We start from the raw sequence: 18,314 nt of genomic DNA, 5'->3' as shown, positions 1-18,314 counted from the left end.
TTCGTAAGGCCCTGTAGTGCCAGTTATGTAACCGGCACTAATTTGTGGTCACTAAAGGCCCCCCCTTTAGTACCGGTTCAGCACGAACCGGTGCTAAAGGGCAACCACGTGGCACGAGCCAGCTCCGGGGGCCTGGAGCCCTTTAGTACCGGTTGGTAATACCAACCGGTACTATAAGGTTTGGGTTTTTTTTAGTTTTATGATTTCTTTTTCATTTAATTTTGTGTTTCCATTTTAATTCTTTTTCGTTTGCTGGTATTTTACGATACTACACATTGTACATGTTATGCATATATATATATATATATATATATATATATATATATATATATAGGATTTCTAGTAGAACCAATCATGCATATATATATCATCAATGTCTCACAAACCACCATATTAATTAATTCACATATCGATAATGGTGTAAAAATTATGAATAGTGTTCTGACAAGCGTACCCATTCCTGTCTTTGAGATCTGCTCCTTTCGGACGCCATCATGCGAATGTTCTCGCAAACGCAGAATGCACACAGATCAGTCCCCTGCGACAGCTTCAGGGCCTTTACGAGAATGGAATTTGATTAGATAAAAATTAATCAAGCATGATAATTAAAGAGATGGCAGCTAGCTAGCTAGAGCTATAGTACTACTTAATTGCTTACCTTGGGTCGAAACCATTTAAGCTTTTTCTTCCATTCGCCGGGCGTGACGGCGATGAACCTTGTCCAAGCCCTGCCCGCCGACAAAGAAAATGAATAAAGGGGTTATTAAATAGTTCATATCATGAAATGACGAACGAAATAGGCCAAGATATATAGTTAATAATGATTGAAATTACCTGTTAACTATCCCATACAAGATGTTATAGTCAGTTTTTTCTGAGATTAGTGAGTCCAGTACTTCAATTGTTCCGGTGTCAACTTTAATGATACACAAGACCCAGTGAAATCTGCATGCACACACGTTTGCATGTCTTAATTAAGCGGGCATATGTAAGCAAAAACATGTAGCTGGCTAGTAGGCAAAAACAAAGAATTTGTAGTACAAGACAGTGTGACTCACTAGAAGTTGTAAGGAAGTAGTATATCTTCATTGTATTTGAGGCGCTTCAAGAACTCTAGCATGTTGTCCTCTACTTCCTTTGCATAACGTTGATTCATCTTCCATAAGTATTCATTAACGGTGTTTGGGTCAATGAAGCCAATGCCAAAGCGTCCACCTTTTCTCATTTCATATATCTTCATCCTGCATAATACCACAGAAAAGAATATAGTGAGGATAATTACACGTAATGATTGATCAAAAGGATCACTACAGCTAGCTTGAGACTTAAATTATAGAAAGAAATCACTTACAGACAATAGCAACTGACGATAGATTTGTCGAGTGCGTCTTGATTGTATAACTGAAACAGTTCTGAATACTCAACGGACAAAGCTTTCTCATGGTAGTAATGGTCCTGCTTGACATTCACCATGAGGGAGAATCGATCTAAAATCTTGGTAATGTTCATGTACCATTGATGCAATTCATACATTCTTGTTGGGAGGTTCTTGACCTTGTCTGGCGCGACCAAAGGTTGGCCCCGGACATATTTCCGTTTTACTTCATCCTCTCTAAGCAAAGGCATGGGCTCGATCTCGAGGAGTTGTCCAACAGTGATGTTGAGAACTTCAACCTGCATTATATGCTCCTCCGTTATTACCACATTGCCCACCTCGGGAACATGCACTGTTTGCCCACAATAATATTGGGCGCGCGTACTGTCACCTGTTGTTGGCACAACAAGCGAGGGGATCGATTGCGCCGCCTGTTCTCCCAGCTGGGGAATGGTTTTCCTGCATTTTTTGGCAGTTGCTTCTTGTTTGCTCGATCCCGATGTAGACGTGCTCGCCTCCCTTTGTAGACGTGCTCGATTTAACTTCCTGATGTGGCGCTCATAGTCTGTGTCAACAGGCTTGAGAGCTGGTGGTTGAGCCATACAAATGAAGTGGTCAATCTTTTCCTTAGGCACTTTCTCCCTTGGCGGCGGTGGCGGTTTCGGTGCAAAATGGGCTTCCACCTCGGCCTTCGATATGGCTGTGATTTCCTCCTCGGACCTGTCATAAGACCTCTGCGGAAGAGGCTTGAGGCTTGGACCATATTTATATCGCTTGCCTCCGCCTGTACTTCCTGTACTACCTCGACTCGTACCGCTACGCACCATAGCTGCGGGGTGTCTCTTCTGCGATTGCTGAGGCGGCGGAGACGGCTGACGGGACTGAGTTGGACGAGGAGGAGTGGCCTGAGGTTGTGCCGGACTTGGAGGAGGAGTGGACGTCTGACGCTGTGGCGGACTTGGAGGAGGAGGATTGTCCTGACACTTTGCCGGACTTGGAGGAGGAGGAGTGGCCTGACACTTTGCCGGACTTGGTGGACTTGCAGGAGCGGGAGACTGCTGACTCGGTGGCGGACTTCGACGAGGAGTCGGCTGACGCGGTGTCGGTGGCCTTCGAAAGATGATGCAATCCTTTTTCCATAGGATGATACGATGTTTGGCCTCTCCGAGAAAGCGCTCGCCGTCACCTCCAACAATGTCAAGCTGTAGCCCCGAATATGGTGGGTCCACCACCTCATCAACCAAGACACGAGCATAGCCCGCTGGAATCGGGTTGCAATGGAAGGTTGCCTCGGGGGGATTTGTGAAAGCACAGCCGTCCGCCACCTTCATGGATATGTTCTTCATTTTGACGTGTAGCTCGCAGTTAGTGTTCTCCGTGATGTCATCCACGGGGTATCTACCCGCCAGCATTGCGTCATCCGGGGCGGCCGAACCCACGCTGCTTCTCGGCATGGATGGGCCGGTGCTATCCAATGCTGGATCATCCGCTAGCTGCTGCAGCTGCTGAGACCCCCTTTGATGGGTAAGTGAGTCGATCTGCTCCTGCTGCCGCTGGAATTTGACTGCCAATTTCGCTTGACTTGCTTCTAGGCCTTGAAGGCGTTCATAGTCCCACTTCATCTGCTCCTCCTCCATCTTCCTCTTCTTCTCCTCCGCAATCTTCTTTCTCGCACGGGTTCTGTAGTTGGTGTTCCAGTCTGAAAACCCCTCATACCACGGAATAGCGCCCATGCCTCGTGTTCTTCCCGGGTGTTCAGGATTTCCCAGGGCACGCGTAAGCTCGTCGTTCTCTCTGTTGGGCTGGAACACCCCCGTTCGTGCCTCTTCTATTGCAACAAGTATCGCATCATCGGCTCCCTTCAGACTTGCCCTCGTCGAAACATTGCCTGTCTCCAGGTCCAACTCCCCCCCCATGCGCATAGAACCAAGTCCTGACCCTGGGGGGCCAGCTCTTAGTAGCCGGAGTGACACCTGCATCCTCCATCTCTTTCTCAGACTTATCCCACTTAGGCATTGCCACCGCATAGCCACCTGGCCCCAGCTTATGGAACTTATCCTTTTTTCGGCATTCTTCTTGTTTATTCTCGACCGTTCCTTAGCTAATTACGAATCCTTGAATTTCATGAAATCGTCCCAATGATCACGTTGGTTCTCTAGTGTTCCCTTGAATACTGGAGTCTTCCTTCCTCCCTTGACGTACTTCTTCCATTCACGATTCTTGTGGTTCTTGAATGCAATCGCCATCATCCTAAGAGCAGCCTCCTTGACTTTCTGCACATCTGCTTCTGTGAAATGATCTGGTAGGGTGAAATGTTCCATGAGAGTATCCCAAAGCAGATCTTTTTGATTCTTGTCGACAAAAGTAACATCTGGACGTGGCTTTGCTGGCTCTCTCCATTCTTGAAGTTTGATCGGGAGTTGGTCCTTCACAAGAACTCCGCACTGACGAACGAACTTGTCCGCAATCTTCTTAGGCGCTAATGGTTTGCCAGTAGGGCTGCATGCCTCGATATTGTACTTTACGCCCGCCTTCAACTTTTTGTTCGGGCCTCGTTTCGTCATTTTGCCTGAAGATTTGCTCGATCCGGATGGCTGAAAGAACAAAGATCGATTCGTTAATATATCTTCAAGTCATTTAAAACATGGGATGATCACCAGATGCCTGCTTATATAAATATATATACCTCGCCGGTCTTTGTTGTTTCAGGATCAACATGTTCTTCGTCATCGTCATAATCGTAGTTCATGACTTCATCAATTTCGTCGTCGCGATCGAATATCATATCACCCTCTCCGGTGTTGTTTAGAAATTCGGAGCCGCCATAATCTTCTTCATTCTGATTATCATCTGGCCCGCGTATCATATCGAACATGGTCTGTTCTCCCTCTCTGTCGGTATTGTCTGCCATAGCTTTTGTTTAACTAATCCAAAAGAAATATAAAACAATTTAGTATTCAAATTACATCGTCTCGAATAATAGATATAATCTCGAATACATCGTCTAGAATAATAGATATAATCTCGAATACATCGTCTCGAATAATATATAATATTGAATAGTACATCACTGGCTATTAGCTAATAAAGATCGAATACTATAGAAGAATCTAGGACACTTGCGGTTCCTCCGGCGCGGGCGGTGGACACCCAAAGAGAAGGAACCCTCACAGGATCATAGCTGAAGTGAGATCCCCGAAGATACTGCCACGTATTGGAGAACCTGCCGCCCTCTAACGCAACCATGTAGCGATGGACGTGCTCGTCCTCCTCCCTGACATGGCGACGTACCACCTCCGGCGGGGCCGGGTCCCTCCGCACCGAAACTGGCCCACGCGAACGCCACCAAACGAGATCAGGGTCGACGACGGGACCCGCGGCCGGGTTCCTCATCAAGCTGCGCGCCCCTCCAAGCAGCACCTCCTAGTGCCAGCCCGGCGGAGCCCAATCCCGGACATGGGTCGGCTGGACGTCGTCGCGGACGGGTCGACGGCGAGGATGCGGGCCGGGCATATCGTCGACAACAAATACTATATGCCCGCAAAAAGTAACATTTTTTAAATGATTGGATTGTGATAACTAAAATTCTATATATATGCAAATTCTAACAATTTGATATTAATCTAATTCATCTAACTAAAACTAATTCTAAAATTTCCTGATTATATAACTAACATTTCCATAACAATTCTAATATTTATATAACTAAAAAACAGAAATATTGCTAACATTTCTATAGATATTTCTATAACTAAAAAATAGAAAACATTTATAACATTTCTATAAAACTAACATTTCTAATATTTATATAACTAAAAAACAGAATAATTTCTAACATTTCTATAACTAAAAAAAGAAAACATTTATAACAAACAAACTAATGTGTGTACTGTGTGTGTACTATGTGTGTGTGTGTAGTACTGTGTGTGTGTGTGGACATGGCGGCCGGGGCGAGCTCACCGACGAGGCGACGACGGGGCGGCGACGAAGGGGCGGCGACGACGGGCGGCGACGACGAGGCGACGGGACGGGGCGGCGACGACGGGGCGGGGCGGCCGGGGCGACAGGACGGGGCGGCGACGACGGGGCGGGTCGGGGCACGGCGACAGGGACGACGGGGACGACGGGGACGACGGGGACGGGGACGGTTGGGGCGGCGACGTCGACGGGGGCGACGACGAGGGGCGGGGCCGGACCGGGTCGGCGACGAGGGGCGGGGATAGCGACGATCGGGGCAGGGCGGCGCGACGGGGGAGGAAACAGAGGGAAGAACAGAGGGAAACTGAATTTTTTCAAGTGTTGTATATATAGGATGGACCTTTAGTACCGGTTGGAGCCACCAACCGGTACTAAAGGTCTGTTTTGGCCAGGCCAAGCGGCGGGAAGCGACCCCCTTTAGTACCGGGTGGTGGCACAAACCGGTACTAAAGGCCCCCCCTTTAGTGCCGGTTTGTGCCACGACCCGGTACTAAAGGGGGTGCGCTGGCGCAGGTGCGGTGCGGAAGTTTAGTCCCACCTCGCTAGTCGAGGGGCTACCGCACTGGTTTATAAGCCCCAGTGCGGTAGCTCTCTCGAGCTCCTCTCCTAATCAGGCCTACTGGGCCTACCTGTCCTCCTCGCCTCGTGGGCCTACTGGGCCTTCACGGGCCTGCATCCTGGCCCAACAAAAGATTGTGTCGCTAGTCGTATGCAGGCCGCTTTGGCCCAGTAGGCGGGCTTTTTTTCGTTTTTTTTTGCTTTATTTTTTTGTTTTATTTATTTTTGAGTTGTTTTTTGCTGTATTTAGAGTTTCTTTGTGAATATTTTTGCTTTAGGTACAAAAAATTACAAACTTTCTGTTAGTGCCGGTAGATTTCAAATTTGAATAGTTTAAATTTTGAATTATTTGAAATTTGTGTGAATCACTAGTTTGTGAATAACTTAACTTTGAAAAAAGTTTTTTCAGTGATTCTTTTTTCTTATGTTTAATATTAGTGTGTTTTATCATTATATTCAATTTAGTAATGCTTAGGTTATTTAAAAAATGAAATGCCTTTGTAACAGTTCAGTTTTCGTCGGAAACCCTGATACTTCGAAAGAGATTGTCCATTTTGTACACGAAGTGCATCCAGTTTTTGCCGTAACCCTCTCTACTTTCTTGCACATGCTATTTGTATGAAATTATGATACCATGCCAACTTTCAACCTTTTCTGAGTTCATTTGAATTGCTTTTCAATTTCAGGGTCATTTAGCTGGAAAAAAATCAGTAAATGCATGAAAAGAATTTGTTTGCACATAAAATTTCTTCGCGTTTCAAATGCCAAAACACATAACTACCCTAACTATTACAGACATTCCCTCCTAGGTGTGAAACACAGAAAAAAGTGATGATAGTGAAGCCGATCACATCCTAGATCTTTGGGTGTGAAACTTTTTCTTCGCGTGTGTCTCTTTGCGCCGTAACCATGGAAAATCTTCATCATTTAACAGGATGCTCGGGTCAATATTCACTGTGAATGGAGCAATTTTATCAAACTTTTCATAGTCTTCTGACTTGTCTGTCTTGTCATCCACTCCCACGATGTTTCTCTTCCCAGAAAGAACTATGTGCCGCTTTGGCTCATCGTACGATGCATTCACTTCCTTATCTTTTCTTTTTCTTGGCTTGGTAGACATGTCCTTCACATAGAAAACCTGTGCGACATCATTGGCTAGGACGAATGGTTCGTCTGCATACGCAAGATTGTTGAGATCCACTGTTGTCATTCCGTACTACGGGTCTTCCGTTACCCCGCCTCGTGTCATATTGACCCATTTGCACCGAAACAAAGGGACCTTTAAACCACGTCGATAGTCAAGTTCCCATATGTCCTGTATATAACCATAATATGTTTCCTTTCCCGTCTTGGTTTCTGCATCAAAGCGGACACCACTGTTTTGGTTGGTGCTCTTCTTATCTTGGGCGATCGTGTAAAATGTATTACCATTTATCTCGTACCCTTTGAAAGTCATTATATTCGAAGATGGTAACTGGGACAGCAAGTACAGGTCATCTTCAATAGAGGTGCCATGCATGGTACGTGTCTGCAACCATTTGGCGAAACTCCTGGTTTGTTCACGTGTAATCCAGTCATCAGACCGCTCCGGGTGTTTGGAGCGTAGCAAATTCTTGTGTTCATCCATATACGGAGCCACCAAGGTGGAATTCTGTAGAACTGTGTAGTGTGCTTCAGTGAGAGAATGTCCGTCCATACATATTATTTGTTCCCCTCCTAGCGTGCCTTTTCCATCCAGTCTACCCGTATGCCGCGATTCAGGAACACCAATCGGCTTAAGGTCAGGAATAAAATTAATACAAAACTCAATGACCTCCTCATTTTGATGGCCCTTGGAGATGCTTCCTTCTGGCCTAGCACGGTTATGAACATATTTCTTTAAGACTCCCATGAACCTCTCAAAGGGGAACATATTGTGTAGAAATACAGGACCCAAAATGTTAATCTCTTCGCATAGGTGAACTAGGACGTGTGTCATGATGTTGAAGAAGGATGGTGGGAACACCAACTCGAAACTGACAAGACATTGCACCAAATCATTCTGTAACCTTGGTATGATTTCTGGATCGATTACCTTTTGAGAGATTGCATTGAGAAATGCACATAGCTTCACAATGGCTAATCGAATGTTTTCCGGTAGAAGCCCCCTCAATGCAACCGGAAGCAGTTGCGTCATAATCACGTGGCAGTCATGAGACTTTAGGTTCTGGAACTTTTCTCTGCCATGTTTATTATTCCCTTTATATTCGACGAGAAACCAGACGGTACCTTAATACTGAGCAGGCATTCAAAGAAGATTTCCTTCTCTTCTTTGGTAAGAGCGTAGCTTGCATGACCCTAATGTATGCCGTCTTCTCCGTGCATACGTTGCTGGTCCTCCCGTGCCTCAGGTGTATCTTTTGTCTTCCCATACACGCCCAAGAAGCCAAGCAGGGTCACGCAAAGATTCTTCGTCACGTGCATCACGTCGATTGCGGAGCGGACCTCTAGGTCTTTCCAATATGGCAGGTCCCAAAATATAGATTTCTTCTTCCACATGGGTGCGCGTCCGTCCGCGTCCTTCGGAACAGGTTGTCCGCCAGGACCCTTTCCAAATATCACCTTCAAATCCTTGACCATATCATGTACATCAGCACCAGTACGGTGGCGAGGCTTCGTCCGGTGATCCGCCTCACCTTTGAAATGCTTGCCTTTCTTTCTTACGGGATGCCTGCTCGGAAGAAATCGACGATGTCCCAGGTACACATTCTTCTTACAACTATTCAAATATCTACCGTCGGTATCATCCAAACAGTGCGTGCATCCGCGGTATCCCTTGTTTGTCTGTCCTGAAAGGTTACTGAGAGCAGGCCAATCATTGATGGTCACGAACAGCAACGCCTTTAGGTCAAATTCTTCCCCCATGTGCTCATCCCACGCACGTACACCTGTTCCATTCCATAGTTGTAAGAGTTCTTCAACTAATGGCCTTAGGTACACATCAATGTCGTTGCCGGGTTGCTTAGGGCCTTGGATGAGCACTGGCATCATAATGAACTTCCGCTTCATGCACAACCAAGGAGGAAGGTTATACAAACATAGAGTCATAGGCCAGGTGCTATGGTTGCTACTCTGCTCCCCAAAAGGATTAATGCCATCTGCGCTTAGACCAAACCATACGCTCCTTGCGTCATCTGCAAACTCCTTCCCGTACTTTCTTTCGATTTTTCTCCACTGCGACCCGTCAGCGGGTACTCTCAACTTTCCGTCTTTCTTACGGTCTTCTCTATGCCATCGCATCGCCTTGGCATGCTCTTAGTTTTGGAACAAACGTTTCAACCGTGGTATTATAGGAGAATACCACATCACCTTGGCAGGAATCTTCTTCCTGTGGCGCTCGCCCTCGACATCACCAGGCTCATCGCGGCTGATCTTATAGCGTAATGCACCACATACCGGGCAAGCGTTCAAATCCTCGTACTCACCGCGGTAGAGGATGCAATCATTAGGGCATGCATGTATCTTCTGCACCTCTAACCCTAGAGGGCAAACAGCCTTCTTTGCTTCGTACGTACTCTCGGGCAATTCGTTGTCCTTTGGAAGCATATCCTTTATCATTACCAGCAACTTTCCAAATCCCTTGTCAGATACACCATTCTCTGCCTTCCATTGCAGCAATTCTAGTGTGGTGCCCAGCTTTTTCTTGTCACCTACGCAATTCGGGTACAACAATTATTTGTGATCCTCTAACATGCACTGCAACTTCTTCTTCTCCAAATCACTTGCGCAGTTTCTCTTTGCATCGGCAATGGCCCGACCTAGATCATCAACGGGCTCATCTGATGCCTCTTCTTCAGCTTTTTCCCGCATTGCTGGCTCAGCTTCTTCCCGCATTACCGGCTCAGCTTCTTCCCCCATTGTTGTATCATCGTATTCAGGGAACCCATGGCCAGGATAGCTGTCATCGTCCTCTTCTTCTTCATTGTCTTCCATCATAACCCCTCTTTCTCCGTGCTTGGTCCAAACATTATAGTGGGGCATGAAACCGGACTCAAACAGGTGGACGTGAATGGTTCTTGACGTCGAGTAATTGTGACCATTCTTACAGTCAGCACATGGACAAGGCATAAAACCATCCGCCCGTTTGTTTGCCTCAGCCGCAAGCAGAAAAGTATGCACGCCCTCAACAAACTGGGGAGAGCATCGGTCATCGTACATCCATTGCCGGCTCATCTTCATTACACAACACCGAATAGACCAAATTAATACAAGTTCATACATAAAGTTCATACAACACTTAAATGCAACAAACAAATAACTCTCTAGATAAAGCATTTAAATGCAACAACAAATGCGATCAAGATCGCAACTAAGGTAACAATTGATCCAACAGCATAATGATACCAAGCCTCACTATCGATGGCATATTTTCTAATCTTTCTATTCTTCAAGCGCATTTTCTCCATCTTGATCTTGTGATCATCGACGACATCGGCAACATGCAACTCCAATTCCATCTTCTCCCCCTCAATTCTTTTCAATTTTTCTTTCAAGTGCTCATTTTCTCTTTCAACTAAATTTAACCTCTCGACAATAGGGTTGATTGGAATTTCCGATTCACATACCTCCTAGATAAAAATATCTATGTCAACTTGATGGGCATAATTTGTCATAAACACGAAATGCAACAAATAGTTTTAAAAGAGAATATACCACATCCGAATCATAACAAGGACGAGGGCCGACGGGGACGGATATCAAAACCATGGCACTATGTATAACAAACAACGTACGGGTAAGATAATTATTACATGATTAACTATATATCCAAATCACAGAAACATCAATTTTTTATATAAAATTTCATGAACAAGAGGCTCACCACAAGGTGGTGCCGGCGACGGGACGGTGCGGGCGATCGACGGTGCTTACGACGGAGATTTAGAAGGCACTAAGTAAACCACACCTACATATGCAAACTAAGTGTTATTTTTGACCTCAAATTGCATATAAATCAAATACTAGCACATATATATATTTCCTCCCAAATTACTAAACTCACAAATTAGTAACTATATAAAGCATTGCAAGAGCTAATCTAGTAATGAGAGATGAAAGGACAAAGTTGCTAACCTTTGTGATCACTTGAATGGATGGGGGCCTTCAAATCTTGACAAATTTTGGGCAAAATGTGTGATGAGCTCGAGGGGAGAAGAGGAAGAACAGAGAGGAGAGGAGAGGGGAAAGGGGCAAGAACAGAGCGAGCTGGACGAAGGGTTTATATGCAGTAGGACCTTTAGTACCGGTTCGTGCCACGAACCGGTACTAAAGGTGCTGGAGGGGGCCCAGACTGACAACATCCTGCCACCACCCTCATTAGTACCGGTTCGTGGCACGAACCGGTGCTAAAGGTTAGCCACGAACCGGTACTAATGAGAGCGGCCCGGCTAGCCGTTGGAACCGGCACTAATGTATACATTAGTGCCGGCTCTAATACAAACCGGCACTAATGTGCTGCACGTTTGACCCTTTTTCTACTAGTGCGCGTCGTTGTTGATTGAAGAGGCCATCAAGCCTATCGGTGACGACACAGAGGAACTCTCAATGAAAGCACCAATGTCGGTGTCAAAACCGGCAGATCTCGGGTAGGGGGTCCCGAACTGTGCGTCTAGGCGGATGGTAACAGGAGACAAGGGACACGATGTTTTACCCAGGTTCGGGCCCTCTTGATGGAGGTAAAACCCTACGTCCTGCTTGATTGATATTGATGTTGTGGATGTTTACAAGAGTGGATCTACCACGAGATCAAGGAGGCTAAACCCTAAAAGCTAGCCTATGGTATGATTGTAAGGGTTGATGTTGTTGTCCTACGGACTAAAGCCATCCGGTTTATATAGACACCGGAGAGGGCTAGGGTTACATAGAGTCGGTTATAATTGTAGGAGATCTACATATCCGTATCGCCAAGCTTGCCTTCCATGCCAAGGAAAGTCCCATCCGGACACGGGACGAAGTCTTCAATATTGTATCTTCATAGTCTTGGAGTCCGGTCGATGATGATAGTCCGGCCGATGATAGTTCGGCCGATGATGGTAATCCGGCTATCCGGACACCCCCCAATCCAGGACTCCCTCAGTGTGCATGCAAGATTCTGTTGGTGCATGCCCTGATTAGTTAGCTAGTTTGTTGGCTTGGCCGAGTCGCCGGACGAGCGCGTATGGGAGCGTACGTTTCGGTGAAAGAGTTAGATAGCTAGTGTTGAGTAACGTGATTGTATTAGGAAAGACGAGATAGACTAGGATTTATTCTGGCTTGTCTTGTACTCCAAGTTGGTCATTGTACTCCTATATATATGCCCACGAGGCTCAAGCAATGCAACAACCATTCCATCGACCCCTCTCTCCCTTCAACATGGTATTTATCACAAGTCGATCCTAAACCCTAGCCGCCGCCGCTTCCGCACCTACGCGCCGCCCCCGGGACGGTCGGCCTCCATGAACGCCACCGGGGGCCGTGCCGCCCGTACCTAGGGTTCGTCCGCCGGCCGTGTTGGCCGGCTGCCCTAGAGAGTTTTTTTTCCCGATCCTTTGATCCGGGTTTCCTCTCTCTCGCCAGTCGCTTTGATCGGCATCTACTTTTTGGTTTTCCGGTCTATGTGATCCGGTTTGCGTCGCCCACCACCGCCGTCGACCCCGAGCGCCTCTACTCCGACCCCGGCACGACCCGCCGGCCTCTCCTCCGACCCGACGGCCACGTGCACCGAGGCGGCCCGTCAAGGCCAGCCGTCGTCCGCGCGTCGGTCCGCCCGTCGCCCTGCGCCGGCCGTCACCGCCCTGCTCTGATCGGGACTCCTGCATCACCCCGACCCGGCGGCCTCGCGCCATGCGGCGGCCAATCATAGCCGCCCTGCCGCCCGCCGCCGCCGGCTTCATCTCGGACTCCGCCGCTGCCACGCCTCCATTGAGCGGCGTCCCCGACCTCGCGCGCGGTCGGCTTGATCACCCGCTCGCCGCCACGATCCGCCTCATCTACGCCACGCGACCGACCTGGCCCGTCGGTTACGCGCGCCTCCGCAGGTCCCATGAAGACCGTCCCCGAGTTCAGTGCGCCTCTCCACCGATTGAGCATCGGGCTGCCGCTGCGCCGCCCCGTCGGGCAGCAGCGCCGCCCCCCCATGGTTCTTCGCCCGGCTGCACCGACCTGCGTCACCGCTGCGTCGCCCCTTCGGGCCATAGTGCTGCGGCCCGCGGTCCCCCGCTGCCCCGAGGGCGTCCGCTCTAGGCCGTCCCGTGGCTGCATCGACCCTCGTGCCGTCGCTGCGTCGCCCGTTGGGCCGTAGCGAGCGTGGCACGTGGTCCACGCCGCCGTCCCGAGGCGGTCCCCGCGGTTGCACCGACTCACAAATCGCCGTTGTGTCGCCCCTTCGGGCCGCAGTGTCGCAGTCCGCGGTCCCCGCCGCCGCCCCAAGGTCTTCCCGCTGTCGCCCCGACCCGCCTACCGCCACTGTGTCGCGCCTTCGGGTCGTAGCGTCGTGGCCCGCGGTCCACTCCGCCGTCACCGCGCGTCGACCTCCCGTGGTATGCGCCGCACCGTCTCCCTTGGCGCGGGAACGCCACCGTTCGCGTTGGTCTTCGTCACGCTGTCAGGGTTCTTCGCCTACCTCGAGCATCGCCGCCGCACTCATAACCTAGCCGCCGCCGCCGCCATCAGGCCGCCACCGCCGCTCTTCTTCGGCCGCTGCTGCTGCTACCCCGTAGCCGCCGCCGCCCGTCCACCCCGTTCGTCTTCATCCAGCACCAGCCCGTCGCCAGCATCGCCGTCATCTACCCTGACCGCTTCATCTACTCCGACAACCGCGTGCGACATTGGCCCCGCGCCGATTGGCGCCGCAACCGTCGTCGAGTCCTTCTCTGCTGGCCTCTCCGACTTCCTCGACACCGGCCACCCCGACTCGACACCGACCACGGCATTCTTCGCACAGCTACCTCGACCACGGCTCCACCACACACGCTCTCGGCTACATCGACAAACGGCACAAAGGGCTACCGCCTGCTTGAGCAACCTCGTTGGTTTCCACTCCAGCCACGACTCCGCGATGCGTCGACCGTTACGACTGTGGGGGGGTGTCCATCGGCTTGCCTTCGGATTCTTCTCCAGTCTCACCGTCTGCGTCGCTACCGTTGTGACTGCGGGGGGATGTTGAGTAACGTGATTGTATTAGGAAAGACGAGATAGACTAGGATTTATTCCGGCTTGTCTTGTACTCCAAGTTGGTCATTATACTCCTATATATGTGCCCACGAGGCTCAAGCAATACAACAACCATTCCACCGACCCCTCTCTCCCTTCAACAGCTAGGTAGGCGATCTGTTGGGATCGGCCGTGGCGTGCGCGTCGTGGGCGCGCATGGCCGGGCATGCAGATCCTGCGGGCGGGGTGGGCTGTGCATCATGCGCTAGCCCGGGTATAAATTCTGTAGACGCGGGATGGTTATAATGCACTGAGTTGAGCACCATGTAGACATTGCGAAGAAAATAAAGATTCGGGCGTTCGTGCGCCGGCCTGAGAAATTTATGTCCAGTGTGTTCATCTCCTTTCTTCTTTCTTGTTCGAGCGAGTGAGTTGAGAGGGAGAGGTAGTTCGGGGTTTGTCCCAACAATTGGTATCAGAGTTGGTTCATCTTGGGCGTCGTTCTTCTTGCCGGAGGCGTGCCGATGGTGGCGGAGTTCGCCGGCGGCTGCGTCATGCTCCGGGCCGTGTGTCGGCCTATGGAGGTGCGCGGCGTGACGAGGAGGCCCCGGTGGCTGCGGCGGCACGGTGAGGAGGCCGCGGAGGACCTGCATGGTAGCGGCTTCAACGACAACGACGGCGTGGCGAGCTCGTAGCGGCGGCTCGGCGCGACAACGGTGGAGGCGCGTGGCACGAAGCTGCGGCGCTCGTGTCAGATGCGTCAGGCGCGTGTATGGGCGCGCGCCGGGCGTATCAGGCGCGGCGGGACCATGGTGTAGGGTGGCCGTTGGCGAGCGGGGGTGTGCGCGTTGAGCTGGTCCATCGCGGGCTCGCCGTGCCCAGACGTGTGCGTGCATGTCGGAGGGGGCGCGGGCAGAGCGGGCTGGACGGGCGCTCGACGTGGGCTGGGATGTGGGTGTGTGCCCGGCGCGTCCCTGGGTATAAAACCCCCTGTGTATGTTGTAATGGCAGTGCCCGGAGTCGAGTTCGAGCTCGAGGGAATCAAGGCCGTTGGTGCGCCAGGAAGAGAAGCTGTGGCGTGTGTCGCCGGAGATGAATAAGGCCGTTCTCCGTGGCAGTCGACGAGAGGCCGGAGTCCTGTCAGGATGGGCGGCAAGGTCGTGGCTTAGAGGGGGGAATGTTAGGAATAAGCCACGCATGAGTATGCGCTCGTGTGTGTGATCTGTGTGCATAGGTGTGACGGTGTGCATGCAAGATTCTGTTGGTGCATGCCCTGATTAGTTAGCTAGTTTCTTGGCTTGGCCGGGTCGCCGGATGAGCGCGTATGGGAGCGTACGTTTCGGTGAAAGAGTTAGATAGCTAGGTAGGCGATCCGTTGGGATCGGCTGTGGCGTGCGCATCGTGGGCGCGCATGGCCGGGCATGCGGATCCTGCGGGCGGGGTGGGCTGTGCGTCGTGCGCCAGCCCGGGTATAAATTCTGTAGACCCGGGATGGTTATAATGCACTGAGTTGAGCACCATGTAGACATTGCGAAGAAAAGAAAGATTCGGGCGTTCGTGCGCCCACAGCGGCGTTCGTGCGCCGGCCCGAGAAATTTTTGTCCACTGTGTTCATCTCCTTTCTTCTTTCTTGTTCGAGCGAGTGAGTTGAGAGGGAGAGGTAGTTCGGGGTTTGTCCCAACAATTATTTGGTTATGCCGGGCTTTGCTCTCAATGAAGCTTGCATTGTTTGCCCCATTGACGGCCTTTCTGATCATATTTGTTTTCCAATCGCATAAAAAGTCATGTGATCAAAAAATGAATGTGAGAATGTAGTTTGCGAAGAAGTTCTCGGTTGCTATTGTTGGCACGCAAAATTGCCGCGCAACATCAATATAACCGTCGTGCTTTCGTGACGACGAACGATTGCTTTCCGAGCAAAGCAACAAAGATCCCCTCGATTTCGTAGAGGAGGCAGGACCGCTTTTCAGCGCAAAACGGCAAAGATGAACCAAACCCTAGGGCTGCTAGGGTTCAGTGGGAAAAGAACGATAGATAAAATATACGTGAAAAAGTAGATTGGTTTTGTTGAATAGATCGATTGGTCCCTCCTCAATCAGCCAAGGCCTTACATTTATATTGGCACGCTGGACTTGGCGTATACGAAAACAATTCCAAAGCTAAACCGACTAGAATCTGTCCATCTTGATTGGATTACCATGTATAGCACGATTACCATATATATCACTTTACGTTTTTAATCGGCCGGCTAACACGTAGAGCTAACCTGCATGGCAAACCCTCTTGGCCATATTTACAGTATAAGCACTCCTTGCCTTGCCTTTTATGAATAAAATATTCCGGCAACATCGCTAATCACAACACATAATGGCGATCACTTATGAATCATATTTCTCCGCTCTTCACGTGTATTTCTGCATGTTGCACTTTCCCTCTGGGTAACTCCATCCATAGCATTGCAATCTTCATCTGACCTCTTATCCTTGTTAGGACTTGTCATAGGTAGCATTGTGGTAACTCCGAGATACCCTGAGTCTGGTTAGGACATGTCCCAAGTATCCTCTTGTCCATTAAAATTCCTGTTGTAATCTTTAAACAAAATAGTAACTAATTAGCTTGGATGACCACTAATTAATTTGGCTTATCAACAAACTACTAGCCAAATTACACCATGAACACATGCCCCCCTATTTTTGGTATAACTGTATTCACCAAAAACATATTATTCCTTACGACAATGTAGATAACTTCATCAGCCATATAGTTTCTTAGGGCGATAAAAATTATATCGGCCAATTTTACTTAGGGCGATAATTGCAATAACATATCGGCCACATTATCTCATGTTTTCTTGGACATGCTATTACAGTACTTTTTTGAATATTTTTCGTTGGGAGCTTTGGGCAACTTCTCCCCCACAATGTGTTTCTCCCTCCATGTTATTTTCTGCACCATTGGTTTTTCCTGATCGAACAAGCGTTTCTTCTCGACTATCTCTTCCTTCATTTCAAATGTGCGTAGTCTCTGCACACGTCGTTTCTGAGTGTGTGTGAGTCCCGTTGGACACCACCGAGGTCTTGGTTTAGTCTCTGGTGCAGCTGACTTAATTCTGTTGCCCCCCGAGTCTCTCCGCCTGTACTGACGTACTTCTGCTTTTATGGCAAATATTTTATCTCTGGCCGAAATACCTCTCTGCTGATCATGTCCATTACTAGCTTTAAATTTCTGGCCGCGTACATTGCTTAAATCCAAATTAGTGCTAGATTTGAAATTTTTGGACGCTCCTGGGCCACAACCTCCCATGAATAAATCAGCATATGAGCTTGCCGATTTAGACCGTTGATTAGTACATGAGGATACAATGAATTCTTTGATCTGTCCAAAATTAGTTTCCTTTTCAAACTGATTACGTCGGACGGTTTCCTGCAACTTCACGCCATCACTATTCTCCTCTGTACCTATGGCTTCAATTTTCCCACTGTCTCTAGTAAATTCATCAGCAGATGCATCAACCAACTCACTAGTACGTACAATTTTCTTGTCTACATGTGTCTGCACACTAGGCTGCAAATCATCTTGTAAACTATTATCTTTTATTGCGCTAATCTTGGTGCAGCCACGCACAGTCCCATCATGTGCTTTTGCATCACTTCTACGATTGATCGGCACCCACATAAATATTTGACCACCTATATGAACTTCACCATCTGCACTGTGTACCGATGACCGGTCCCTTTGGACAACAATTGCATCACATGATCTAGCTGCCTCATTGAGCGGAGCCCTTTTCTCATGTATGTTTGCTCTGAACATAGGACTCGGCGGAACCCATTTTGGGTGAAAATAACCTGCCACTGTAGGACATGGCACCCAAGGATTAAAACCCCATGGAGGAAACTGTGGGTACATAGGAGGTGCACCACCCCAATACGTCGGCTCCATTGCAATATAGGGATGTTGGTCATTTAAATTTCTTTGCCATTGCTCATGACCGCCAGGTCCAGAAGGAGATCTAAGATGTTTATTCTCTCCAAGCCGGTTAAACACATTGCTGGTCTTGCGTGAGGTGTACTTTTCCAACAACATGCTAACTGACGACTTTGGTCTTGGAGCTTCTTTCCTTCTTCCATTGACTTTCCAAACTCCTACTTCTGGATTTTTTTTGTTTGATCATCCTTGGAGAAGCATTATCATCAACAACATTTTTCTTTCTTGGGAATTCGGTCTGATCTGA

This window comes from Triticum aestivum, chromosome 6B (assembly GCF_018294505.1).
Source record: "Triticum aestivum cultivar Chinese Spring chromosome 6B, IWGSC CS RefSeq v2.1, whole genome shotgun sequence".
Classification (NCBI taxonomy): domain Eukaryota; kingdom Viridiplantae; phylum Streptophyta; class Magnoliopsida; order Poales; family Poaceae; genus Triticum; species Triticum aestivum.
This window is presented reverse-complemented; position numbering follows the sequence as displayed.